At 32.0% G+C, this 15,860-nt stretch overlaps 1 long non-coding RNA gene and 1 pseudogene across 1 annotated transcript; one reads left to right on the top strand and one right to left on the bottom strand.

The window, feature by feature from the left end:
- Positions 1-1,771: 1,771 nt before the first annotated feature.
- Positions 1,772-4,369, bottom strand: LOC111613512. The gene is made up of 3 exons (XR_002754776.1): positions 4,110-4,369; positions 3,491-4,035; positions 1,772-3,366 (listed from the first exon to the last, which is right to left on the bottom strand). It is a non-coding gene; the product is annotated as an uncharacterized LOC111613512 (long non-coding RNA).
- A 638-nt stretch (positions 4,370-5,007) lies between these two features.
- On the top strand, positions 5,008-6,486 carry LOC111613513 (annotated as a pseudogene).
- Positions 6,487-15,860: the final 9,374 nt, after the last annotated feature.

Genomic DNA, 15,860 nt, shown 5'->3' with positions numbered 1-15,860 from the left:
AGTTTCTCGTGTTTTATACAATTGCCACAAAGAAAAAATTTTTTCTTTTGAAATATTTTATTTTCTTAATTTTGGAATACTGGGTATGGATTGCTTTTCTCTCCAAATAATTATAAATTAGCAAGAAACCGTCGAAATCGATGGTTTTATTAAATTAAAATACAATCAATGAAGTCTTAAAATTTGGCTTTCTACCCAAAAATCATCAGTGCAGCAAGCGTTTTCCGGATTTGTCCACGGATGATTCGCATCTACCCGTCCTCTGGTAGCACGTGGCTTCTTTCAACTTTGCTTCTGGGTCCCAGGATGACAATTTAACATTCTTAAGGCTGACAAATTTCGACTGGCAGGGCTCGAGATTACATTGCGATAGTTGATACATTGTGCCCTTCTACAAACTTTCAGCAAACGTTTAAGAAATGTACACACTGCCATATGGAAAGATAAGATTTGGAGAAGTGTACAATATTTTCGATAATTTTTGGTTGCATTGGATCAGTCCGGATTTTGGAGAATCAAACTGAAAGATGTGGAATTTTGACATTTTGAAAAAAAAAATATTCAATTATCGACAATTAACAATGATTCTAGTTCAGACTTGTAGGTAATCATCATTACTATCAATTACACGCCATCTTTGATGCAAACTTTGACCCCGTGAGCATAGAATGATTAGGGATTTACTTTGAGGGGTGTCGAGCATCGGCTATTGTCATCGAATTGTATATTGGCAATTAGGTTCTGCAAGGCACGAAATAAATGTTAATCAGTTGGCACCAAGTCAGGGCTGTAAGATGGATGAGGTAGAACAGGGGTGGCCAAAACGTGGCGCATTGGACGATTACAAGTGGCGCTTCAGTTAGTTCTGAGCAAAATTGCCAGATTTGGCTTTTTTGCGATTAAGAATATTATATAGAAAAATAAATTTTTATAGTCTGTCTTGGCAAGTTCATTTATTGCACAATTTGTTACGGTCTATTTTGCAGATAAAATGAGTATTCTCCACATAGTAAATTACAATGTATGCATGTATTTTGAGTCGTGCGATCTTTATTTCCGATCAGTTTACAGGTTTGTAAATGGCAGAAAACATTTACTGTGATTAAAGTTATTCCAAGCTGATCTCGTTTTCAGTGCCAATAATTGTGGTGCAGAGTAATCTTCACCAAACGAGACTCTGGCAGCAATAGCACCATCATGAAGCAATCACCCTCTCGTACAGGAGATCATTGTTGACTATTGTAAATTGGTGCTTCAATAAACTGTCATAAATTAATTAATTCAACTGCGTGATTAAGTNATCTCTCAAATTTGGAGAATGGATTATTGTAATAAAAATAATTGATCAATTATATTATTATCTTTCATTTCAATTAATCGATTGATCAATTACTTTTATTACAATAATCCATTCTCCAAATTTGAGAAATAATGATATTATGTAACTAGCATCTCTTAGTTACAATTTCTTTATTCATAGACTGGTACAACAGAAACATGGAATCGAATTTACAAGAGGAAATTTGTCTGAGCTGTTTCCTTAGTCCTTATTGGAGAATGGCACTCGTCTTTGGTTTGAATCCAGTTGAAATTTGCAAATGCCAAAGCAGAATATTCAAAAATAAGAAATTAATGAATATATGTATTCAGTTAATCGAATTATTTTTATGGGAATTCACGATTCTTCTCCTATGGCAGATGATTCCACGGATAAATGAATACGCAATGTGCGCGAGATGGTATAATATATTCAAAATTGATCTGACGTTGTTTAAAATAACATTTTTTGTTCTATTTCTATTTTATTCAACTGGATTTACATTCATCAGAAACACAAAATTCGATTTGAGAAAGAAATTGAGAAATCCATACTTTTACACGAAGATGATTTACGAAAATAATGACTTAATCAGAAATGTCACACTACTCGTTTGTTTAATTATATTGGTATGTATTGTCTTATGTCAAATTTTATTCTTGCTGTTTTCGTTTCCGGCTTTACAAAGAAAGCAGAAATTTATTGGGGAAGCTGTTCTGTGCAGCATTCAACAATGCATCGGATCGTCTCTTCTCATAGGTGGAATCGGACTTTTCTTATTTCTGGGAGCATTATTAATGTTTATCTCTCATAAAGAATTCGAGCAACTCTCTACTGAACTTTCTGCAATAAAGAGAAACGACACTCGTTTACTAAGAAAAATAAATACGTTAATGCTGCATCATGAACAACTTTGGATTTTCGTGGATCAGCTGAATATCAAATTTAATTTTATTTTTGGTGCAACCTATTTCTTTATCCTCTGGGGAACAAGTATTTCTTATTACATGCTTTTGTTTGTAGAAATAAATGAATTTGTAAAATACTTGTCACTAGCATTAACGATACTAAGCACATTTATTTGCATTATATGCGGCTGTCTGCTATGCTCTTTGGCATTCGTGGTAATTATATCGTATTTGTACTTATTTTTCTTCCGTACTCTCTTACTATTCTTCTTATTTCAGATGCAGAATACATTTCAAGACATCAGGCAATTTTCTGGATGCACCATTGGAAAGAATCAAAAATTAAAGGTATGTAACTTCCATAATCAGTCTTAAACATTTGTTTTCACATTTGTTCTCATCCATTTTGTGAGCATCTTAGAACGATCTTATAAGCATGCCTCTCGTGGATTCGTCCAGGTCCACGTTAGAGTGGCCGAATGGTGAGAAAAAAACCCGTTATAACCAAATAACCCATCTATTAAATTTTCAAACCGAAGCAGACTCGATTTCGAAAACCAAAGCAGATCACCCGGGATCGAGTCTGTCTTGTCTTAGAAAGGCTCTATCTCTGACAATCCACGATAGGCCTGCAAAAAATGCTTTCGTAGTGTCCTCAAAGCGGAAAACCAAAAAAATAGGAAAATTCATTTAATTTTAATTTCTCATCTTTGTAGATTCTCAATTTTATGAAAAGATTCGGAAAAGTAAGTTTAAGTCTTTCGATAGGAGGATTCTTGATCATCGATAAGAAGATCCCTTTTAAGGTTTGATTATTTATGTTATGTGAAGTTAATTTGTTTAATTGTTATAAAAAATATGTGATAATTAACTAAATTCTTCATTTCAGATGGCAAGTACATTACATTCCATTTTTTCCGGTCTCTTAAAATTGAAAAACGCTTCAAATCGAAACCAGAAATGTCACCGAATTTACGACGGAAATTCCACATAATTCATTTAAAATGTTTTCTATGTCAAATTACTACAAAATGACTTCAAACGTTCTTTAGTTTCTCGTGTTTTATACAACTGTCAATAAGAAACGTTTTTCTGTTCAATAAACTGTTTTTCCTTCTGGAATATTTTATTTTCTTAATTCTGGAATACAAAGTATGAATTGCTTTTCTCTCTAAATAATTATAAATTAGCAAGAAACCGTCGAAATCGATGGTTTTATTAAATTAAAATACAATCAATGAGATCTTAAAATTTGGCTTTCTACCCAAAAATCGTCAGTGCAGCAAGCGTTTTCCGGATTTGTCCACGGATGATTTCCATCTACCCGTCCTCCGATACCACGTGGCTTCTTTCAACTTTGCTTCTTGGTCCCAGGATGACAATTTAACATTCTTAAGGCTGGCAAATTTCGACTGGCAGGGCTCGGGATTACATTGCGATAGTTGATACATTGTGTTCTTCTACAAACTTTCAGCAAACGTTTAAAAAATGTACACACTGCCATATGGAAAGATAAGATTTGGAGAAATGTACACTATTTTCGACAATTTTGGTTGCCTTTGATCTGTCTGGATTTTGGAGAATCAAACTGAAAGATGTGGCATTTTGACATCTTGAAAAAAAAATAATTATCGAAAATTAACTCAACAATGATTACAGTTCAGTCTTGTAGGTAATCATCATCACTATCAATCACACGCCATCTTTGATGCAAACTTTGACCCCGTGAGCATAGAATGACTAGGGATTTATTTTGAGGGGTGTCGAGCATCGGCTATTGTCATCGAATTGCATATTGGCAATTAGGTTCTGCAGGGAGAGAAATAAATATCAGTCAGTTGGCGGTAAGATAAATCAGTTAGAATCTCCCAGCCCATATTTACCAGCTTCTCTAATGTCGTCTGTGTAATGGCGCGTTGTCGTGGTGGTCTAAATTTCACCTCTACCCTCTGATTTCGATACCCGCTAGGGCAGTTTCAAATGATTTCACATCTATAATTTGCATTCAAACAAGATTTAAATCTCATTTAATAATGTAAATCAGCAAGATATTTATTTAATTAATTCGGTCTGTCACTAGAAAAGCTGTACTAGCGTCGAGAGTTTCGAGAAAAATAAACTCTAAATTATTTTGTAATAAAGTATTATCATCATCATTNTAGCACCATCATGAAGCAATCACCCTCTCGTACAGGAGATCATTGTTGACTATTGTAAATCGGTGCTTCAATAAACTGTCATAAATTAATTAATTCAACTGCATGATTAAGTTATTCCCTTTTCTTTCGTAAGCGAAGCAGATTTATTCTTCTTTCTATTTATCAACCCCTAACATTCAATGTAAGACTATAAAAAGTGTTCGAGTTATATGGCGCATTTGAACTCTTGTCAAAAAATTGGCGCATGGTATGCAAAAGGTTGGCCACCCGAGGTAGAACCTGCCAGGCAATATTGGCAAGCTTCTCTAAAGTCGTCTGTGTAATGGCGCGTTATCGTGGTGGTTTAAATTTCACCTCTACCCTCTGATTTCGATACCCGCGAGGGCAGTTTCAAATGATTTCCCGTCTATAATTTGCATTCAAACCAGATTTAAATCTCATTTAATAATGTAAATCAGCAAGATATTTATTTAATTAAATCGGTCTGTCACTAGAAAAGCTGTACTAGCGTCGAGAGTTTCGAGAAAAATAAACTCCGAATTACTTTGTAATAACGTATTATTAACATCATTAATTCTATTATTATTTACTCATTATTTCTTAACAAAATATAATTTAATTATCGACAAATAATTTATTAAAAATTGCCATTGTTCGAAAAAACGAAATTCGAACGAATTCAAATTCTTCTTCTCGAATTCAAATAGTGTCAGAAAATCGTTATTTTTTGGGTGTAGCAACGAAGTTTTGTGACAATGACGTCAGAAACATTGCCCGAGATTACCCAGTGGGGTTATTTAAAAACAGAAAACTGGTGTTACGTCGGCATAGACACTCTCCAGGAGCAAACTCTGAAGAAATCCCTGAAGAGAGGATACGAATTCAACATTCTTGTCGTCGGCAGATCGGGTTTGGGCAAGTCTACGTTGCTTAACACACTTTTTAAAGCATTTGTTAGCCGTAAAAGCTGTTCGAAAGACGAGAGAGATATAGGAGTCGACGGGTATCGCAAAACTACAGAAATTAAATCGGTCACCCATCTTCTGGAAGAGAAAGGTGTGAAGTTACGCCTCACTATTACCGATACACCGGGTTTCGGTGATAATATAAATAACGAAAACTGCTGGCTCCCTATAGAAGAATACATATACGAACAATACGAGAAGTATTTGGAAGAAGAGGAATGCACAGATCGTAAGAAGTTCATAAAAGATACAAGGGTTCATTGCTGCGTGTACTTCATCTCTCCGTCTGGTCGCTGGTTGACCCCTCTGGATATAGAATTCATGAAGAGACTGGGAAAAATCGTCAACCTCGTCCCCGTCATAGCAAAGAGCGACACCATGACAGTAGACGAAAGACTAGCCTTCAAGCGAGTTATCAGAAATTGTTTAGAAGAAAACGGAATCGCTGTTTACCCCATGAAAGAGATCGAAGAAAATCCAGACGATCAGATTCTGAACGATAAAATAAGATCTAAAATACCTTTTACCGTAGTGGGGAGCGAGCAGCAGCACGAAGTCGGTGGTAAGAAACTCTACGGCCGGATGACTCGTTGGGGCTTCGTGGACATCGAAAATAAAGAGCATTGTGAATATTCGGACTTCAGAGACATGTTGGTAAAGACTCATATGATCGATATGATCGAAGTTACGAGATCATACTTTTATGAACGATTTCGTCGCAACACCCTTAACGCCAGGAAAACGAAAGAATTGGACGGACAACACGCAGAAGAGAAGAAAACTTTGGATCGGAATCTTAGCGAAAAACCAAGTTATTTTAGTAAGAAATTGATTCGAACGAGCACCGATAAGGGCATCGAACTTGATCAGATGAGATCACTCCGTGGAAGCGATTCTATTGCATATGTTAAAAAACAAGAAAGCATCGCTAAACAACCAGAAGCCACGGAATCTTTAATTAAAGAATCGACCGTCAACGCTACTGCTTCGAAAATTGCAAGCAAAGTTTCTGAAAACGTGATCGATGCAGCCAAAAAACCTGCTGAAGAGGGAACTTCTGAGGATTATGAGTTTTGAACATTTCAAAACTTCCAATAATCTCTTCAGGAATAAAAATAATATAGTTTGAAGTTTTATATAAAGTTTATTTTTTTAATTTTTCAACGACAATATTTAACTTTTCAAAATTGCTAATTGTCTGTCTTAAATTTCGCTATTTATGAAGAAATAATATTTCAAATAAATTCAAAATTTATTTATTGAACAATAAATTACTTTAAAAAATTCTAATAATATTTTCTACTTTTAAATTGAAATTTTATGTTGTTAGAATAATCTAAAAATCAAACGGGGATAATTACATTAGTCTCAGAAACTTTAGTATTGTATTTATGGTAGAGAGGCCCCTCTGGAAGGGTTGCTTCGCGAGAGTATTTTTGTAGGAAATTAGTCTTTATTTAGATATTACACAAGAAAACCATTAAACGCAATGTTTTTTCTTGCCAATTTAATTAATTTTAAATGGAGAAAACGAAAGGTTATCACCAAAGACGAGGGTTCAATAACCCGAACCCTCGTCTTTAGTACGATGGTCTAATGATATTTCAAAATTAAATAATAATTCTTTATTATAAAAACATTTTTCTTCGGGTAAACTTCATGTTTATTAGCATACTTATAAGTTATGTATATAATTATAATTATCTGAACAATGTAATTATTTTAATAGTAACGTACAAAGAATATGCATTGGAAGGATTTTGATGCAAACAAAAATCTATAATCATATTTGTGGAAAATGTGCATAGGAAGCATATCTACAATGAGACTAGGAGGGAAGAAGGTGACCGGTGTACAGTAAGCAGTANAAAAAAAAAAAAAAAAAAAAAAAAAAAAAAAAAAAAAAAAAAAAAAAAAAAAAAAAAAAAAAAAAGAGAGAAACGAACAGACTGCCTCTTATTGGACAACCAGATCTCGTTGATGTAAGTGGCAGTGGCATTCTCGCACTTGAGTTGACACCATCAACTCCAACTTTTACTGTTTTCTCATGCAAAAATGAATGAGTGAGGCAACTCACAGCATATGACTTTGACTTTAGTTATGACTTTGCCAGATTGAGCCAAAGCCTTGCATACCACCTGTCATTTATCAACATACCAGCATTGGTACACTTGTACACTTACCACAGTTTGAAAAACACTGCTCTATACAACTTGCAATGAAATACTAATATCATTGGGTATGTTGGGTGTCAGACCCAAATGCAATTTTGAGCTTTAAAAAATAAAAGAAAACTCAAGAAAATTAATACAGAATGCTTAATCTATTACTTTAAGGTAGACAAGCAGGCAGAGCTCTAAATATAATTGATTAATTTAAAAATTAAAAACACAAAAAGTGTCGCGTCTCAAACACCCGACATTGCTACTGGCTTAAAGAACTATCATACATTCTGTGAATTATTTTTGTTATTCTATACCAGGGGTCGGCAACCTGCGGCTCTTTGGATGTGAAGCTGTGGCTCTTTAGTTCCATACGCAAATATTATTTATTTTATTAAAAAAAAAAGTTTAAAAAACATTTATTGGGAGGATTTTGATGCAAACAAAAATCTATAATCATATTTGTGGAAAATGTGCATAGGAAGCATATCTACAATGAGACTAGGAGGGAAGAAGGTGACCGGTGTACAGTAAGCAGTATTGCAAACTTTTTCAAGTTACAATGCCACATGTATAGCTCAGCCTCAGCCGCACACCCGTGTTTCAAAATTATTCGTTCATTCGAATTCAATGGCGGAAATTGTAATTGAAGCAGGCTTTTATAAATCCTCGTTTGTTTTCTAAATTAATAGAAGGTTTATTCTATATATATATTTCTTTTTTCATTCAGTTGGAAATTCCTTTTTATTTTCGAAATAAAGGACATTCGGCATCTTTTCTAAACAAAAAAGGTCAGGAGAGCTGAATAAAGGACATTTGACAACCCGAACCGTAGACAATTCGAATTTGTATATTCTAAACGATTCAAAATTTAAAATAAAACTGAATCTACGACACGTATTGCCAGTACCGGCCCGAGGCAAGTTTTAGGATGGAGCGAAATCCTATTATGGCGGCTCCCTTCGTTGCCCCTAATTTATACCCTTTAATTTTCTTTATCACTGAGGCGCCCCCTAGGACTTAGCGCCTGGAGCGGCTGCTCCGTTTGCCCTATGGTAGGGCCGGCTCTACGTATTGCATTAATTGTTGTTTATTAAAATTGATTTAGCTACTCTAACAATAAAAAAAATGGCTCCGTAAAGAGCCGTTTAGTTACAAGATTACAAGAATTTAGCAACTCTATTTCCATTTATCTGGGTCATTCTTCAAGATTATCGTTCTATCGATGCTCCATTTCCTTTCTGCTGCGACTTTTACTAGAACCTGGATCTTCCTGTATTTTTACTCAATATTCTAAGAAAACGTAGAGGAAGCAGAAGATCATTTCGTATCTTTCTGATTAAAGAATGTCTTCAATGAAACGTCTTCTAACTCAGCAGCATTTTCAGATTCTGATTCGATTTTTTCACCTGAGAGGAATCATCTAGTAGAGGAGCTAAGATGGCGTTCTTTTACCTTTCTAGGTGATTTCATAACTTTCTTATTCGGAATAAGAGACAAAATAACAAAATTCGAACGAGATTTAAAGAAACGATTCTGTATTACGTCAATCGAATTCCTAAATTCAAATTTTTTAAACGTAATTACAAATTGTTTTCCTCCTTCAAGAGGCTTATAATTCCATTATTTTAAATGTTTACCGCAGCAGGTTCATTGAAACATTATTCCTAACTTTATAATTGAACTTAATACAAAATTTAAGGCAATTTCCCCAAACGATTAAAATCTACTAAAAAATTTTGTAAATGTAACCAAAAAAACCCTTGGCAAATTGCCATTACCTCTTTCCGCACTGTGGGCACTAAGAGGGCCTCTTTTAGCAAGTCCATTATGGGTTCGGCCAGGTCCACAATGGGTCCGACCGTCCCCCGATATTTTCCTGGGGATTTTTTTTACCCGTCCGGATTCGATCCTGGGTCACCCAAAGTGGTAGACCGCCACTTTGACCGCTTGGCCATCATTTACCAAGGGTTTTGAGACCTCTTGGGATGACTTTCTCTATAGCAAAGTAATCTCTGTTTGGGCATTAGATACACAAAGAAAACTAAGTAGCAAACCCATGTCCAAGTACATGGTGATTTTATCCAATCTTAACTGGTGAGCTGATTCACTACTACACAGTCATCGTATGTATTAATATTTAAACTAATTATGATCCACAATACATTGTTTATGACTGTTCCTTTGACACGCAATCTTATGTCAATTTGACGCCATCTCCAATTTTACAATATGTCAAATTTATGTATTTATGTATATCACAACTGATCCAACAAACCTTATATCATTAACAAAAGATGCAGATGCAACCATTAGCCATATCCGAGAAATAAACTTGCTTATCATACCTTTCCCCCGTTACAAGATGATAAATCAAATTTGAATATTTCCCATCATTTCAATGTTTTAATATTGATCCTTATATCAAAAGCCCTATTAGGAATATACATGATAGCAATGCTTTTTTTAAAATTATAATCCTAAATAAGGATAACTTTATTAATAAACTAGATTCAGTTAACTTTATAGGGCGATTTGAGTCTTCCAACATATGATTGCATTAAGTTAAAGCGTTGTCTAAGTCACAGAATATAATATGAACAGCATTTAGCAGTATTCTCTGAGATAAATACACTTAAAACGTGTGCATATATGCATCATCTGTATGTTCCTTCGCTTGGCCTGTTTGTACGGCAATTTCAGAGGAAATTAATGTCAAATAATAAATATGCCTAATTTTCCATTTTAAATAAAACTGCAATTTGTAAGAGTGAAATAAAATGAAGGAAAATATAATTATCGTAATAAAACTTGATTTGTTACTAAATAAAGAAAATTACTGATAAAATTGAGCTACAATTGAAAATTTCTAAACAAGTTTGGTGTTTGTAACTTTTTAATTCTTTAACCACTCTTGAACCTCTACCAGTAAAAATTGTTTAAAGTTTTCAGCCTAGATAATTAAATTTAAAAGATAAACAAGAATTTTTGCTGGTATAGTTAAAGAAGTCAGAAGAAGTTTGTGTAATACAACTAGCTTCCAATGTATTGATAAAATACATCTTTCTAATTAAATTCTGAGGTAAACTCCCTCCAAAATTAAAAACAATTTTTTTTGGGGGGAGGGAGAAACTTGATATCACAAATCACACATACCAAATGCCTCAGTATATGAACTTCTCTGCTCATATTCAGGGTTATATGTAAAAAATATATAGTGTTACTTACACTTGCATAGATGTATTCAAAGAGGGAGGGAGGAATGCACACCTCCTAAACCAAAAATTTTAAATATATAAAATTGTAATAAATACCTAGTGATCATTTATGTGATATTCCAAAAGTTGAATAAATCAAATGAATCTATCTTTGTCTTATTAATTTTATAGACAAAGCTATTATTCTTAGTGCCCTCTTGCAATTAGATTTACAGGTGCAGCTGTAGCCATAATTTATAAGGGTAAATATGTGTAAATAAAATGATCTATTTATAGATTGCATCACAAGTCAGGAAACTCGGTATTTATTTGTTGAGTGTATCTTATTCTGCAAAGAGGAATATATGAGAGCATTTATAATCAAGTGTTATTAGAAACATTAAGCATTGAAACCTAAAAAAAAACTAACAAATTCAACTGCATTTAGAGTTAATTACTTTGCTCTATAGCAAAATTTTACTTTTCTGACTTAACCCTTTTAATGGTAACTTTGTTGTAATATTCTAACATTAATTCAGAATTCAATTTTTTAATTAATTTAATTTAAATTATGATTGTATAGTTTTTGTTTAAATATAGTAACTGTAAATTGTTTTGAATCTAAGTATTCTTACATTCCTTGTGAAACACTGACTCAAACTTAGAATACGTAAACTTGACTTACAGTGTATCTGTAGTTTACAGCCTTAAAATGCTAATTTGTGTGTATATTTGAAAATCCAGTTGTGTTTGGTCCCAATTATTCTGGATTTTTCATGCTTCACTGTATATACATACATCTGACAAGCTGAAAAGCTCCAAAATACAAGGACACTGTTTGTTGTGTATGATTTGTGATATTAACTTTAATTGCTTTATTTGAATCATTCTTTCAATTGACAATAAAGGCAACAACATTGTAAAAGAGCTGCACTATTTACAGAATAATTTTAATGTTTTGTTTAGAAATTGGTTGCTGTTTTTCAGTAAATTATTCTAAAAGAGCAGCAAAGATCTGAAATTAGTTTCAAATGCTATTTTAATATATTAATTAGCTTTAAATAAAACACTTAATTGATACTTAACTATGTTTAAATAGTTTCAAATTTAAGTTTTGTGATTTTAGTTTCTGAACATTTAAGTATCTTTAATTTAATTAGACTTTGTATTAATGTAATTTCAATTTATTCTATATGTATAATTACATATAGTAAATCAATTATAAAATCAAAATATCAAGAGGAAACGTACCACTCATCTGGTTAATCAGAAACTTATACCTGAAAAATAAAATATTTGTACTCAATTCTCTTGGAAAACCTATTTTGAGGATGAAAAATATCTTTCTCGGGATACCAAATTATAAACAACAACAACAACACAATTTTTCCAAGGTTNGCGTTGAATTTTTGTCGATGTTAAGCCTAACGAAGACTATTGTATCGTTAAAAATTATTTTTTTATTTTGTACAAACAAAATAAATATATTGAAAAATATAAAAACAATAAAAAATTATACTTCAGAAGTTAATTTAGTATCAAAAACGTAAAATATTTGAGTAGCCAAAGACAGCCAAAGATTACAGTGCCACAGCACTGGCGAAAATTTAAATTTGTCGACTGGAATTCCTTCGGATAAACGATGCTCTACTGTATTTATTTTTAATTTAGGTCTCTAATTACAACAGAAATGTAAAGTGATTTAAAAAAACAAGATGAAATTGCTTGAGAATAACTTTCTCTTGAAAAGAACATTTTGAACAACTTTTGAAGCACCTTATTCCAGATTATAATGAGACTTTAAATTGTAAAAGAAACTAAACATCTAACATGTCATGCTTTGTCAAGAGACTTGACAATGTCTTGGAGAAAAATGTCTGCATAATCTTCCACAAATGGCAAATGGAAAACAAGTGTTCTCCTAAATTTCTTCTTGACAAGGTGCATAAACTTTTGATCAAAATTGATACTGACAACTTGTCCAACAATGTCAAACACTTACTTTTTTGGAAACTTCATGATGATGAAATAATCAAGAAAGCACTGTGTAGTGCTTTCTTCTGCCACACATTTATCTAAAGGAATCTGTGTAGATACAGTATATATAGAGCATAAAGGGGTAAATTCCCCCATAACTGAACTATTGAAATTTCATGGAATAAATGCATCCAGACTTATCACGAGAAAACAAAACACAGGGACAAAAAACTTCACAAACAGTACTTTCACCTATCATTCTACAGGCAGTGGTTTCAAACTAATTTTTATCGCAGAACCTTTCTCATCATAGTAAAAAATGTTGAACCCTGACAATTTTTAATGATTATAGATAAAACAGCAAATACAAACAATTTATTGAAAAAAACAGATTAATCGAATAATGGAAAGCAAATATCACTTAATTTAAACCGGTCATTAATGTGAAGGGTTTTTCAATATTTTAAACAGTGCTAATGACTGAATTTAGACTTTCATTTGTATCCATCTTTCCAGTCTCCTTGTCACTAGAAATATTTGAAGTACTTGCTACAGTTTTTTTCAAAGCTCTTCTCTCAGCCAATGCTCCATGATTTTTAATTTGGGGTACACAAATACTAAAAACACTGTAAATTTATACAAATTTCCACTACATTTTTATATGAGAAATACTTAAAATATCACAAAATGATTGCAAAATCTAATGATCCTTGACTTATATGCCTGCTTGTAAGATGTACTATTGCACTACAAGAAATTATAGATGATGGGACATTAACCCTTTGACTAGATGGGACACTCATATCAGACTAGTGTCACATCTAGTGTATGTACTGTATAGTACACACTAGTATCATAGTGTGTACAGTACTATTGAGCATCTGACTGGCCATTCCCTTCATTAGATTCAATAGTCTTGTGCTGCTGATATTGATGAATTAAATTATATTTAACAATTGTATTATTTATAAGTTAGATACTTTTAAGGTTATATTTTTTTAATGATTCTCTAGCTTTAGGTTAAATTTTACCATTTTTATGGTTTTAATTATCTTGTCAAACATTATATCATGATTTCAGTTTATTGTTATGATAAATCAGTCCCCACTGTTTATAAATATATAAAAACTTCTAGCATATGTATAAGATGTCATAAAGGACTGAATCTGAGACTACAACAATTACATCTCACATCCCAAATCTGCATTGGCACATTCATACATCCATACATCACTAGAAAACAGATTTTATTGTGGTTCTGTGGAACACAAGTTGGAAACCTATATTTATATGAATACTGTAGAACAGTATTCATATAAATATAAATTGTGTCTCAAAATTACAATTACTAGATTTTAAATTAAAAAAAAAACTTATTTACTTGCATCTTGTCAAATAAAAAAACCTTATCCAGACTTCTCACTGTTGCAACCATGGAAGTAGCCATGTATAAAACCAGCTCAAATACTATCAATATTTGTACTCGCGAGATAACATTGATTCATTGATATCAGATTAATTTAGATTGGCTGGTGAGATATTACAAAAAAGGCACAGTTATCCAATGGATACAGTTATCCCACCTAGTCTTAATTTGTATAGTAAAATTAATTAATGTATTAAATAAATCATATACTTAAATAAAAATATTTTAGCAATATTATATAAACAACTTTTTATTAAAAGCAGCAATAATTTATTTTTAAAACTAGTATTGGAGGTTTTAAATGAAAACACAAAAATAATGAAGAATAGTAGTATTATAGTAGCAAATACAGTTAACTCAGTAATTACTTTATATATCAAATGAACAACCAAATTCCCTTTTTGGGATATTTAAAGTCTCTATATAAATTAATTAGCTTTAAATAAAACACTTAATTGATACTTAAATATGTTTAAATAGTTTCAAATTTAAGTTTTGTGATTTTAGTTTCTGAACATTTAAGTATCTTTAATTTAATTAGACTTTGTATTAATGTAATTTCAATTTATTCTATATGTATAATTACATATAGTAAATCAATTATAAAATCAAAATATCAAGAGGAAACGTACCACTCATCTGGTTAATCAGAAACTTATACCTGAAAAATAAAATATTTGTACTCAATTCTCTTGGAAAACCTATTTTGAGGATGAAAAATATCTTTCTCGGGATACCAAATTATAAACAACAACAACAACACAATTTTTCCAAGGTTCAGGTGGTTCTATTATATACATCAGGCAGATACAGTAATCAAAACTATTACTTATCATACACATTACAGACTGTACTATTCACTAACCTTTGCATTTAACATTCACATAACTTATGAAAGCAAAAAAAAAAAAAACACAAAACAAAACGAAAAAAAATCAAATTATTACTTACTGCAATCCGTTTCCGGACGAATTACCTTTTAATTTTTTTTTATCACCGTGTACAAATCATTAATTTATAATTTTGGATATCCAATCACAGACAAAACAAAAAAATAAAAAAAGGCACTTTTGCTGCATGTTGTGTGATTCGTATATAAACGTTTCTCCTCCTCTTTTTTTCCTTTAAATTAAACAACAAAATCTGCCTCTAACTAAAACGAACAGTAACATGCTCGGTGTAAAATTAAGGTCCCAGAATATAACCCTATTCGTGTGTGAAATGCATGCTTATGAATTAAAGTTATATTAATTTACATTAAACAACAAGCTGAACTGAAATTCTAATTACAGAAATTAAAGGGAAAAAAACTTTGTAGTTAAAATACATGTTAGTATTTACAATATATATATATATAGTTTGGTTTTTTTTTTGCAACTGAGAATGATGCACTTGAATACATATGCAGTTTGACTTTTATCCTCTTTTTTAAATATTATATTGTAGCCCTTGACAATGAGAAAATCTATCTATCTTACAAGTTATGTAGGCATTCAAACACTTTGTGTCACGTTTTCTCAAAAATCACAATACTATACTATTCACAGCAATCAGCTATACAAATGAGCTGTGGTTTTTTTTTGTACAATTTCTTTATATATTTAGTTAAATACAAGAAAAGAAAATAAAACTGATAATCTATACAAGAGAATCCCTAGATTTAAGGATTAAGAATTCATGTTTTGTCAAATTTTTAAAGCAGCAAAATTCTGCAAATATAGAAATTTATGATTATTCTTTTATATATA

This window comes from Centruroides sculpturatus, unplaced genomic scaffold (genome assembly GCF_000671375.1).
Source record: "Centruroides sculpturatus isolate CEXI.00-Female unplaced genomic scaffold, Cexi_2.0 scaffold1766, whole genome shotgun sequence".
NCBI lineage: Eukaryota > Metazoa > Arthropoda > Arachnida > Scorpiones > Buthidae > Centruroides > Centruroides sculpturatus.
Note: the sequence above shows the minus strand (reverse complement) of the source record. Positions and strands in the feature narration are given on the sequence as shown.